Source organism: Monopterus albus, unplaced genomic scaffold, assembly GCF_001952655.1.
Source record: "Monopterus albus unplaced genomic scaffold, M_albus_1.0 scaffold23.1, whole genome shotgun sequence".
Classification (NCBI taxonomy): domain Eukaryota; kingdom Metazoa; phylum Chordata; class Actinopteri; order Synbranchiformes; family Synbranchidae; genus Monopterus; species Monopterus albus.
The window spans coordinates 2170007-2184090 of record NW_018127903.1 but is presented as its reverse complement, the minus strand read 5'-3'; the positions used below and the strand labels follow the sequence as shown (position 1 = coordinate 2184090).

Here is a 14084-nt window from a genome sequence, read left to right as displayed (position 1 = left end):
AAACCAAGGTGAGTCTGTGTGATCTGTTTGTTATTAGCATCATTTCCAACATCTTATGTGTACATTTTGTAAAAGTAAAGTGTTACGGCTTTGGCTAGTGAAAATTTATTGGAGTTCTGGTGGTTATCTAAATGGGATTTCCCCATTTGCTTTAAATTTGAATTCACTTCTACAAAGGAAAGTTGTGTTACAGTGTTAATTAATTCAGTGATAGCACCTCCTCCGTCACCTTTTTACTTCAACTTATCTGATAAACATATGAAATATGTTTACTGTGATGCTAATTAGCCTGAAAAATGTAAAGCAGAGACTTGAGCCAAGGCAGTCATCATATGAAGTCTATGCAGTAATAGCAAGCAGAGTCCCTGTGAAATGAATACTGTGGACTTTCCCTCACTATAAAATATCTTTCAGGATTTGTCTGGAGAACAACATAACTATAAAGCCCACACTCCTGAGCACACAGCTGTAATGTCTAACAACTTCTTCCATTTCTACTTCTCATATTCAACTAATTTGAGTCTTCCCGTCTCTGTGTTGCTGTGTGCTCTATACATCTCCACCCATCATTCCCTCACATTTTCACTCCGTGCACTCTCACTCTGGAGGACCTATACACTGGCAGATAAGAGGAAATAAAGTCTCGTCGGCACAATTTGAAGCGTTACTTTGAAGCTGAATGTGAAATAGCAGCTCCGTTCCTCTCTGCTCCTCTCCGACTGGTAAAATAAGGGCCCTCTCGTTAAAAGCACTTTACCTGTGCTCCCTTTATGGATCATTGCTCTCATTAACCAGATTTGGGGTTACATTCAAATCACAATTACTCCAAGGACTAACTGTTAATGGGCACAAGGGTTGAAAGAGTAAGAGAAATGTTTCTGACATTTTTTTATATCTCTCTTTGAGCCAGGATGAGAACACATCAAAAGGTGTAAGGTGAATCATAAACTAACCTAAACCTGAATGGGGATTGATTTCAAAGACACGCAATATTGAACTGTACCTGAAATCACAGCCAAAAAATTTAACTTTATGCTAGATTTTAATCTTGTGATCTACTAGAAGCTGTTGCTTATATAAGGATTATATGTTTAAAATGTAGAACTGCACTTCTTCTCCAACTGAACTAGTAACTAGTCACATCCTTGCCCTTATATGACCTTTCAGTACTTAGAGAGTGAGACTTTCTGTATGTGAATATGCAGCACACATTACTGTGTGTGAATGTGTGATCGTGTGCATTTGTCTGGGGAGTGTTGTATATGTATCAGACTGTCAAGAACCCCTCTTGGGTCTTACTGCACAATGCCAAGAAGAGTGCAGGCAAGATTCTTTCATCTGCTCACCACAGAAATCCTGCTGGGTGTATGCGTGTGTCAGGGCGTATATGCATGTGTGTTTATGTGTATGTGTGTGTTGTCTGTAGGGAGATATGTCACCTTGGGCACACAGACAGGAAACATACATTTTGTACTGCAGGTACAATAACTATTCCTAACTCGATTAACTAGGTTTGCACTTTACATCAGCTGTTCCTCATGTAATGATATACCTCTTTAAAGCTCACAGGCTCACTTTATGTGTCTTTTTTTTAGTTAGTTATCTCCTGACTGCAGCAAGGCATGAGAGTGATATTATGTTTTTCATTAATGACCAAAACAACCAGAAACAGTAGATATTTCCTCATGATGTATATGACTATTTCAGGTAAACAGAATATAGAGTAAGCATGTAAATTTGCATTTGTGTGTGTGTGAGCATGCACATGGCTGCCCCTCACTGCTACTATGTTGCCTGTGTTTATATATACAGTTTTATCATGTGAGTGAGGACCTCTCCTGGTGACTGCCTAGGGCAGTAGCACAAGATGTAATCCCATGTATGCCTCCAGTCTCTCAGCTGCCTGCGCAGATGTGGAGGAACGTTTTAGCCCCTGCAGTGTGCCGTAGGGCACAAATGCTCACCCTCCTGTACTGCTAACAGACAGCAGCTGCCTGGTGCAGTTCCGACAGTTTCTTCCTAGCACTCACCATTTGTGTGTCACTCTTTCTACATGCTGTATCTGTGTGGCACAGTTCCATTTGAAGCAATGAGAGATGGCTTAAGCAGGGAGAAACTGACTTTTGACAGCTATTTTATGCAAACTTTCCCAAATTTGTATCAGTTACTGGAGGTGATGAGCACACTCTTGCCTGAAAATCAGATCTTCTCTATAGCCTTATCTTGATCACCACTTGGTTGTGCAAAAGCTAAAGAATATAGTAAGTAAAGCATGCTTGTGGTGAAGCTAAGATGCCATGCACTGACTGAAAACATGCAAAGTGCAAACATCCTTAGTGCTGAGTAGCTTTATTCAGTAGATACATATCACTTAAATAAACATCAAGAGAAACTATCCAAGCTATTGCTGCATTCTTAAAAATATTGGAAGCAGATTTTCCGGTAAACAGCTAAGGTCATCCTAGCAAGATTTTTATGTGAAAATTCATTTGATATTTTGGCCTAAATTACACCATGGGGCAGAATCAGTAGAATAATCCCATCCTTTCTTTCTGACACCCTGTTGTTTTGCCCTAAATGCATTCTGCTCTTGGGTATCGGAACCTACAGTACATACACTGGTACGTCATGTCGTTATAAATATTAGGACCTGACACCACTCTTCTGACAAAGTCTGGAGACAGCATTCTTCTCATCTCTTATGTCTTCTCATGCTACCTCGTAAGCCACAGCCACCCCCGGCCTTGGTACGTCATGTCGTTATAAATATTAGGACCTGACACCACTCTTCTGACAAAGTCTGGAGACAGCATTCTTCTCATCTCTTATGTCTTCTCATGTGGAATTTAAAAAACAACAACAATCACATTTCTGAGCTGCTAAACACCAGCGCTGTATATGCAGCTTGCTGTAATGTGGCCAACACCCAGATGCATGTCACCTCACATAGGTTCTAGTTTTTTAATTTGAAATTTCGGAATTCACTGTGCTGAGCTAAACTTTTTTCTCCCACTTTTACACTGGCATTGATTGTATGGCAGAAACACCTTTACCTTGCCTGATCAATATGTACTGTCAAAGTGTAGATGATCTGCTGAATTAATCAGATGGGAGAATTCCATTCACTTGATATTGTCATAGGTGCTTTTACCATTTGCTGTGAAATCTGTCACAGCTTATTTCCTTTCTGCCTGTGTCCTTATTCTTTCAACTGTTTTATTATTACCATGGCCTGACCTCCCACGGTGCTTATCGAGTGCTCTGATGAGGTTGTCAAGGAAGGCAGGAGGAGTGACAGGTGGTCCTGATGATAACTATCCATCCACCCCTTCCATCTCACCATGGTGCAAGCCTCAACTGCTGATCTCATCTCTGATGTCTATGGTTCCAACTGAACACAGCAGAAAGGTAGATCAATAGGTGTCATAATCGATAGGTCAGAATGTGGAATTGCTGAAAGGTCACAGTCGAATGATTTTCACATTATTGCTCTGGAACCTTTCTGCTGGTACATGCTGATCATTAACTATGAAACCCTCCAGGATGCCAGCACCCCTGCCTGGTTTTAGTAACATCACCGAATCCTAATTATTAGTTCTGCTCTAGCTGGAGGGACAGACGGCAACATTTTCTTCATCTGTGTAGTATGTGTTATGTTAAGATAGCTGCTTGGCCCTCACACCCATGACCTGTCTCTCTAAGAGACAATTCCTTGTTAGGAGAAAGTCAGCTTGCCCCCTGCTGCATGGAGCTGCTGCCATACAGCCATCATTAGTGAGTGACAGTGCAGTATGTGGCTGCACCACAATGTTCTCAGACTAGCATTCTTGAGCTCCGGGAGGCTATCCTGGAGCTGTATGGGGTCCAAATCACAAACCTTACACCACTCAGCTGAGAGCAATCCTGGTCCACCATTGAGCTTAGCAAGACATCCACCTGAGCTCTCGGCTCTGCAGGGGAATGAGGACAGTATCACCCGGTTGAGCTAAATCTGATTTTCACCTCTGTCTAGACTGGTATGAAGCTATGATGGAGTTTTGACTGGCTTGAGGATTGCAGTGTCATGGGAGTGACAAAATGGATGTCAGGAGTCGGCTTAGGCAAACTATTGTATATTGTGGAATGCTGCCATACTGTATTTTTCAAACTTGAGTGATAGAGGTGCGAACAAGACCCTGCCACTTTTTCCTTATAATCTTTTGTACTTGGTATACCAATATATGAATATCCTTGGTTGACCGTGAGTTAGTGTGGAAATGAGATCTGCAATACAAATTGAAGAAATTGAAAACCAGACAGTTACATGCATGTTCAGTGCTGAAAAATGAGACCATCACTGTGGCCAAGCAACTACACAGCTTTCCTTTGACCCTCTAAACCCGTTTTGTCCAGCACTTCTTCCCTGAAATGGCATTAGCATAAATCTCCAACCCATAGAGGTAATGATGGCGTGAAATTATGGCTGCCTCAGCAGACCTTCTTCCCCTTTCTGCTCTCCCTCCCTCTAGGTCCAAGGCCTCAGCCTTCGAATGAAACCATCTCCCATGCCTTTTTTTCCTCCTTCCTCTCCTTCTCTCTTCTCCCTTACTTCCTAGTTCCATTCAAAGGGAATGTGTAACTGAATTTGAAATTGAGTGCCCCTCTTTCAAGGACCACAGCTAATGAGACATTTTGCCTTGAAATCTAGGCTAGGTGGGGGAGACCCTGATGAGTGAGGCCTGGAGATGATAGCCACCCTGTATGTCAGGTGTAAGGCTGTCCAGATGAGAAGGAGAAAGGTGGTTTCTATAGGAGTGAAAACTAAGGATACGTCTTTATAGAATGAGCACCCTTCTCTGGGTCACCTGGGGCTGCCATTGTGAATCCAAGAGCTGGTATGAAATAGTACGCCTGTGTGATCTGCATCTACAGTATGTGCAAAGAAAAGCTATGTTGGGTAAAAAAGAAGGCCATAATGGTCTTCTGGAGAGAGATAGGTAACAATTTGATTGAGATGGAAGAAAGTACACTGGAGTGGGTCAGAATGAGTTGAGGAAGGATGGAGTGTGGAGAGATGGAGAGGAGAGTCGAGCCCATAGAAACAGGTATACTTGACAGTTTGCGGTCGAGGGATCATCCAAGAGACGGCGCATGTGTGCAGTGATGAAAGGAATCAAGAGCTTTGCATCCTAGGGGTCCTCCCTTTAATCAGGGGCCCTGAGGAGAGAACCTTGCAGCCTATGGGCCCCTGGCCATTACTAGCCACTGTCATGCTAATGAAAGAGGCTCAGGGTGTGAATGGAGAGGCTAGCTTGTTACCAGCGTGCTAATTAATGCATGTGGCTGGTGTGTGCATGTGTGTGTGTGAGTGAGGGTTTTATGCATTTTAATGAGGTGTCTGTGTATGTGTGAGAGTGTGTATGCATGTCAGGGTGACAGGGATTCAAAGCATGGAGTGAGACGGATGTGCAACCAGGTTTAAAATAAGGGCTTGAGTGCAGAACACAGCAGATGCATCTAGAAATGGTGTGCAAATAATTTATTGGAAATTACCTGCAGCTGAGATAAAGTCTGTACTGTGAAAATATGTTTTAGGCTTCAAAGTGCAGTGTAAACCAGCTTAAAGGACTACGATAGACTCTGAATTGTCTATACACCGAAAAGCGTGTGCAGATTCTGTATCGTCTATTATTAATAAAAGTAATCAAGAACTATAATTAATAAATGTAATTATTACTAGTATTATTTTAATGCATAGAGATAAAGCTGCACTGTCTTGATCAGTGTGTAGTGAAACATTCCTGTTTGATTTATTTTCTTATGATGGGCTACATCACACTGACTGCTGTTTATCAGTGCACTTGTGTCTGTCACGTCCCAGGCTTTATGACAAAAAATTATCCTTGGAGATCCGTCAAGGGTCTCACCTCAGACAACCCTGTCTGTCTACTCCGTGTTCCCACGGACGGATGGATGGGGGACTTGTGGATGGCCACAGGCGCAGCATATGGCCTTAGGCCACAGTATTGTCTGAGCTGTTTGCATTGTTGCACGTGCCACTCAGACAAGACATAGGGGTGTGTGTCAGGGCAAAGGGAGAGCCATAGAAGTCCGTGACCTTTTCATTTGCTGGTGGCCTCTCTCACAGGCCTCTATGTCGGCGTACATGCACCATTCTATGATTTGGGACTCTATCAATCTCATCTGTATTGACAAGGGGCATGTTTGCTGGATTCAGTTTGAATGATGTAGCCCAAGAGGAAAGTCCAGAAGCAGAGCTTTGTTATAAAATGCCTTACAGACACATATGAAGATATTATTTCCACAATGGGGGCTGAGATAAATTAGGTTAAACGCTCTGAGGTTATGGCCTGTGAGAGAATTATTACTATGCCTGAAATGTGAAATTTTCATCTCTGAAGAATTAATATTATTTCTAGAGCATCAACATGAATATCTCACATGATGTGATCTGGTACAGAAGTGATACACTAATGAAATATAATCAAAATTTCTCCATCAATCAGCTTATATACAATTTTAAACAGCCTTTTCCTATGTGTCCTCTGACAGTTTAAGGTCTCACCTTTTGCACAGAAGTAAAAAAAAAAAAGGTTTAGTGTTGAAGTAATGTTAACAGTAGAGGCATATAAAGTCTGTTATTGTAAAATAAAACCCTCCGTTCTGCCTATCTTCAAGGCAGCTGCCTGATTAACAGAGTCACTGTCTCACTTCGTGATAGCTAAATACACTGGAGGTCCTTACATTTTGTTCCAACAGTACTGTGTCTCATATCCCACCCCACCCCCAACCTTGTCCACAATTTAAAGTACCATTATAAAAATGTCAAGAGGTCCCTCTTTCTCATCCTGTCTGTCAAAATCATGTGCCATTATGCAAATGAGTGTGTGAACACTCTTTAAGTTTTGCATATGCTATAGGCAATACTGAATTCAAACAATTACTGAATTATTCTTAGAGATGCATATTGCACATGTACATTTTTGAAAAAGGGAATATTTTACAACTGCCCTTGAAGGTTAAAACATTATCCCTGCCTCATTTTTAACAAAGTAATATTTTTTGTGCAAAGACTGATTACTTCAATTTCAGCATTTCTTCAAAGTTGTTTGTGATTAAAAAGGCAATTGTCTATTTTTCAATTCTTCTTAATACATTTATATGATTAAAAAGTTTTCAACAAAAATATACATAAAATTAAATCCCCATACTATCTACTATCTTTTGAATCAGAATTAGAAGCAAATAGATAAATGACCAAATCAAAATCTGTTCAACCTACACAAGTGAATCAGACACGTGCTCAAGTCCTGAAAATATTCTTCGAGTTAAGAGGATTTTCATCCATTGATACATTTAACTGAGCAGATCACACTAAATGGTCCAACGCCAGCACCAGTTTGAATTGGGTTTAAAGTGATTTTCTCAGTTACTATTAGATGGAAGTGCATATGTGATTTTATCCTTTGACATTTCTTAACTCCTTCTTCTTTCACTGGTCTTAAATGCATTTGAATTGCAATATCTGGAGTGGATTTGCACTTCTGCAGAAATGGAAATAATGTGTGTGAGAAAAGAGGAAAAGAGGGACATAAGAGCTTAAAATAGATTTTTTTTTGTGAAAAGCATGGATGTACCAGACATAGAGGTCAACCTTATAGCGTGCCCGTTTGGAGGAGGGATCATTTAAGCCATTACCCATGACTTTAACAGCAGTGCTTCTTATATAATGGCAGAGATCCTCCTATCGAAAGCACATGAAAAGAGCTATGTGTATCCTTCTGCTGCACCTGTACTATACAGAATGTTACAGCATTACATAAAATCAAGGACAAATATCTTCACCGCTCGATGACACATCAGGGTATCCTTTAGTGTAGAAGGCGCACAGAGAGACAGAGAGGGGACCAGAGATCAGGCCTTCTGTTTTGACAGTCCTCAACCAGAGCATTGCTCCATTGTTTGTTTATCAGAGTAGAGGAGTCATGAATGTGGTTTGAGTGACAGTGAGTCCAACGTACACTGACATGTGGAACTGCTTCACATTTCCTCTAATTGCTCTGCATTGCCCGAGCTTTGCACACATGTAGAGCATGGTAAGAGGCGCCTCTTTTTAGGTCGACACAGAGGGTACTGTGATTCGGAATACAAAGAGAAAAGGAGACAAGGGGGGAAGATGAAGAGCAGCAGGAGGAGAAGGGCTTGAAGAGGAGGCATTCTATTATTCCTCATAGACTACTCTGAAGGACAGAGGGGTGATGGCCTTGTTTGTACAACTCTGTGGCATAATAATGTGCTGCATTAAATCTCTGGCCAGTTTAAGCATAGGCATAGTGCCAGCAAACTATGACATCAGGTACATTTAACCAATCAGGTGTCAATGATGCAAGTTATAGGGTTTGTGAAAACATCCAAATGTAGAAACAAAGAAGCGGGTGTGAGGGGTACACTACAGTGGCAGATATGGTGTCAGTTGTGATTCATGGTGCGTTGAAAAGCACTGAGATTGGAGGAAATCCTTGCAAGGAAGGGGAAAAAGCCTCTATCCTTGCTGATGCTATTTTAATTAAATAGTTGCTAGGTTACATCGTGCAGAACGACAGGGGTGGGTGGTGTGGCACAGGCGCCTGGGTGAGGGGAATAGTGTGTGTGAATACACTGAATGTTTGTGTGTGTGTGTGTGTGTCTGTGTGAAGGGTCATGTCTCTGAACAATGAAAGCACATCCCTTTCTCCACACCCAATCTATAATAAGGATTTCAAATGTGAGACATATTGACATGAAATACAGTGAGAGCGATTTTATGCTCTCTAAACGCTCTCTAGCCCTCTTCCTCTCCTTTGCTCTCTCCCCATCCTCATCTGTCTTCTTCATTTTTCTCTCACAGATCAGAGGACGAGGGGAAGCCCTCTTTCATCTCCATGATGGTGCTTTTCACCTCCACTGGTGACTTACCATGGACTGGTGCTCCCATCGCACCCTAGGATGCCAGACGGTGGAGAATGCATGTGTGTGCTGGCAACCACTCCTGTTTCAGATACCCCTCTACCCAACATACACATACACACACCTACTTCACAGTCCTTTAGCACTCCACTTCCAGACTCTGTCCAGGACTCTGACCACACAGAAACCCAGACAGGGCACTGATGGATGGGGCTGGAGACAACAGAGATCCCCTTGATGTTGGTAATAAATCCAACAGGCCCTACTGAATAAGGCAAAGTCGCATCTCTCTCATTGACTTCAGGCTGAAGGGTGTGTATTTATCTGTGGGTTTGCCCTTTTTTCTTTATTCTCAACAACCCTCCCTTGTCTCCAGCTCTGCCTTTCCTTCCTCCTCTACTTCTTCCCTCTATGCTCGCAGAAATAATGCCATAATTTACAACTTTGCATGGTAAAAATGAATGATGGTTTCTTTTCTTGCTTAATATGCATTTGCTGCTACCAGATAATAGTCTTTTTGTAAGAAGAAGAAAAGAAATACCTTCAAAAGGAATTGAGTTTTTTTATGTTACATTCTCTCCCTAATGTGCTAAAAGTGATATATAATGCTCAGTCTTTCATTAGAAACAAAACTGATAATGATGAAAATGTGCAGCATTCTTCTATAGCTGCTCTCTTTTCATATTCTTGAGTGAAATATTGCAGGGTGGAAAAAAAATGTTTTTTTTTTCTTTTTCTTTTTCCATAGGTATGCTGGCTTTATAAAGGGGAAACACACACACACACACATACAGGCACACACACAAATAATTTTGCAAACATCCTTTCCAAAAACATCTATTCTTGATGCATATACGTTATAAATATGTATTCCATGTCTCTGCCACAAACAACTATCTCTCTTTTACGTTCACGCGCTGTAGTAGAAGAGACTGAGACTACAGTATGTGTGTGTTCTGCACAAGAGAAGTTGGAGCTAAGTGTTCAGGGGCCAGTTTCCCATGGGAACATGTAACATGACCTATGACCAGAGGTCAGAGGCTGTTTGAACTAACAGGGTGTCAATACGCGACCTTATCACAGACAAACACAGATCAAATGGTATATTAACTCCGAACAAGGTCTTGTTTTGAATTTAGTTTGATGAACTGACAAGATTACACATTTTATAAACATGATCCTATTTATAGTTATGCTGCTTCAGAATTTAAGGACAAAATGCAGTATAACAATGGTCATTTCCATCATCTTATGACAGAAAGATCCAAGATGTTATACAAATACATTTTTACCATCTTTACCAAGTCAAATCCAGCAGACTGGGGATCACCTTAAATAAAACTGCACACATATGTTCAGATAAGATTTTATTATTGTTGAATAGTCCCTTTATTATGACACAATGTGCCATCAAGGGCACATATCACTGTCCTGCATGGAAATGAACATAATCAGAAGTGGTCTATGAAGAAAGTACAATCATGCGGAAACCAAGGGTATTTAAGGAACAATCTAACTGATGGATATAAAATATATTTCTTCTTTTATCCAGAATAATGTTCAGAATGTGCTGCCTTCATTCCAATCAGTTTTACATTTCTGAAAAACAATGCAGAGTTACGTAGTTTTAATTAGGAACATAGCCTGGCTTTACAGCAACATGTGGGCGGACCTGGAGGTTGAAGTGCTCCCTGAATGCAATGTGCATCATCAGCCTAATACAATTTAACAGAGAAAATTAGGTCTGCTGGACCTGAGGCACGCAGGAGAACAGGATTCCTGAAGCTAGATGATGCAGATTCCAGTAGCCTGTGTTTGTATGTGTGTATGTTTATATAAGTGCATTTGCTAGAGTTTAGAACCACAAAAGAATTGATTATAGAAATATGTTTGTTACTGTATTCATTCTTATATTTGGGGGAGTAGAAAGGAGAAAAGCCCTGAGAGGAAACAATGATGTAGGCTGCAGCCCCTTTGTCCTAGTTTGAGCACCACATTTACCAAAGTGCATCAAAGTGTCAGCAATTCAAACATGAAAAATGGATGAAGACAATGGTGCACTTCTCACAATTTTTTAATAAACTGTCAATCAAACCGCTGCATGAATGACTCTAATATCATATGATGCAGCATTCTATATCAAAAATCCTTTCAATGCTGATACCTCCTCTCGCGCCATCTCATTAACACTATCATCATTTGGACATGAAAGGAGAATGCTGCACCATTGCCAAGGAAAAACCTTGATCTCTGAGCATTTGCATTAGCCACCTAGTTCCACTGGATGTATGTGCGCGTTATCAAGGTGCTCTCTGATTGGAAGGCACTGAAAAGCTGGCATTGTGCTAATGCTCAAAGCAAGCAGGCTCTCCTCCTTTCCCCTCCAAACACTATCACACTCACTTGGTGGCACTAGGGGGCAGTCCTCTCTGTTAAGAAGGCATCTACAGCAAGATTTTCAATAAGGGAAATGGGGCACATTAAGTATATATATTAGAAAGACCTTAAGCTGTGCAGTTTACATACAGTGTACACAGTGCACATAGAGTTGTATGACTCGTGCTAATTCATTTGGGATATACCATTAATCCGTTTGTTGTTTTTCTAGTAAATCATGGACTACATATACAATACAAAAGACAAACTATAAAATACACTCATGTTGAGACAATAATAAACTGCACTCTGCCCACATTAGCTTTATTCTTAGTTAAAAAAGCCAAGATATATTAGGAATAATATAATTTGTATAATATATATAAAACAAAAAAAAAGGGGGGGTCCAAAAAGTACTACTTAATTTAAGCACTAAATATGTGGATACATGCACACACACATACACACACTTGAAGGAGTTATACTATAATGCCATGTCTGTGGCAGTGTCTGTCAAGCGGCTGCTAATTAATGGGCCTACAACAACGGAGCACAGAGACCCCAGAGGAACAATGTTCATCTAGATATGAATCAATGTAAAAGCAGCAGTGATTACCACAAAGGCAGTCAGCCATTTCATATTTCTAGCACAAGGCAGTGGACCTCAAATTTTAACCATGAGATTGAAATTTACTTTGCTTGGTGAGAAGCTTAATCTCTTTCTTTTCCCTCGCCGTTTTCCCGTTTTGCCTATAAATGGTGCACATTTAACTCATTTTGTTACATTATAATACACAGACAACAACATTAATGAATATTTTCCAAATGTGGGGATTTGAATGTTTAAGAATTAGTGGCTATATCAGTGGGATAACATGAACAAAAGTAAAAATAAATTTGGTCCTCCACAATGCTAGGCTTTCTTAAGTGTTCCTCATGTGCCTAAACCTTGTTGTCTATTGTTATTCTCCTCTATCAGCTGATACAGACAAACCCGCATCCATACAGATTATATATTTGATGCAAACAAAATCTTCACACCTCCTGTGTTATTCTCCTCAGCTCATTATTGTTTGTTATGAAAAATAGCCTCCTGTTGTATCTCAGCACACTTTTAGTGTGTCTTGATTTTTCTGTGTTACCCAGTAAAAACATCTGTGAATTGTTCCTGCATTTACTTTAAACAGCACTTTTATCTCAAATGTCTGTAAAACAGTTATTTCACTTATGAATTGTGTCATTACAGGTCTCTCTTTAACACACTTTTATTCTAATTTATGGAATGTATAAAGCATCTTGAAAATGTGCTAAACAAATGATTAAAACTCAGCTATTATCTCCTTTTTTCTGAAATGTCAGTTTTTCACAAGCCTGTCTGTGGCATCTAAAGACAGCTGAATGTTTTATGCTACCTTTTCATTGGTTGTCATGGTAATGAAAAGAAGATAATTCTTGTATTACATTTAAAGTGACTGCTTCATGCTGATTTCAGTCAACCAGTCCAGCATTCAATTCAGTAGGGATTTTTTTTCTTCTTTTTCTTATCTTTGTTATAACTTGGAGGTATCCTTGTATTAAAAAAAAAAAAAAGTAAAATATGTATTTAAAAAAAAAAGGTCAGAGAAGTTCAAGCAATGTGAAGTGTTCTCTTGTAGGCCATTCACTATACAAGGTCAGGCCAGTCATGAAGTATAGTTGCTGCTTCTCCCAATCAACATGAGGGTGGGATCGCCATTCTGTGGCAGACAGAAAGCACACCATTATCGTGTCACCTCTCCAGAAGCTTCCCAGTTCTTCTGGCAGCGCTGGGGACAGAGAGGAGGGAGGGTCTGTGCTCCCTTTCCTGAAGCGGAGCTCCATGACACTCTATGGAGAGGGGACGTCGGTGAATAGGCCCCACTCAAGAGGAATAAAGAAACCTCTCCATTGGTTTGTTTTGGAAGCTGTCTTATTGATCTGTCTACCTATGAATGAATGCATCGGCCCAGTTTTCCTGCTCATGTGGACAATGGCACTTAAGGCCTGCATTAACTGGCCCAATGTTATTCCCAGAGAATGGCGTGCATTAGGTGGAGTATGGGAGCGTTCATCATTTCATCCCTCTGTAACTCCACTAACCTTTCCCACACGAACAGCAATGCCAGGGTAAAAAAAACCCAACAAAAAACAAATAAAAAAAATCAATGGCCAATGACTGCCTCAATCAATGCTAGTTTGCACAAGAGCACGTTCCATAATTACAGTGATGCTGAAACACAATTACAGTATTATTAAGCACCTTCATACAAACACTAAAAAAAAAAAAGACCCATTAAGAAGCCACAGTAAAAACCTGTACTGGTTTAGAAAGAGGTGCTCATGTGTTTTTAGTCTCCAAGTACAGAATAAAGCAGTGGGGCTTCAGAAAGGGAGATCTGCATCAAAACATTTTGTAAGGATTGAAAATGTGTATTTGATTGGATACATATCATAATTTTCTTCAAGCACGTTCAAGCATGAATTACCCTAACAAGGCCATAGCACAAAAAACTGCTCAGAATTAAAAGCCAAAAAGAAACTGCACTTTGAGTTAAGGGTTTTTTTTTTAAACACTCTTATCTTGGTATAAAATTAGTCAAATTCCCTTAATCCCTGCAAAAGCATTATGTGCCTGGTAGACCATTTAATGCACAGCTAAAACAAATCAGTTTTGCAAAGCACATGTATGCCGAAAAAGTACTAATTGCTCTCAACCACATTTCAAGGATGTTTACTCCGCTTGG

The 14084-nt window shown here is 40.4% G+C and overlaps 1 long non-coding RNA gene across 2 annotated transcripts in view; it reads left to right on the top strand.

Moving 5' to 3' along the window:
• The window catches only part of LOC109956871 (uncharacterized), a 35270-nt gene extending 22550 nt beyond the window's left edge, over positions 1–12720 (top strand). Inside the window, exons 3-4 of one of the 2 annotated variants that reach the window (XR_002274477.1) lie at positions 8888–9258; positions 9695–12720. This is a non-coding gene — a long non-coding RNA (uncharacterized LOC109956871). Of the gene's footprint in view, positions 1–8887 lie in introns of both variants that reach the window. The other variant, XR_002274476.1, reaches the window with a different exon arrangement.
• Positions 12721–14084: the final 1364 nt, after the last annotated feature.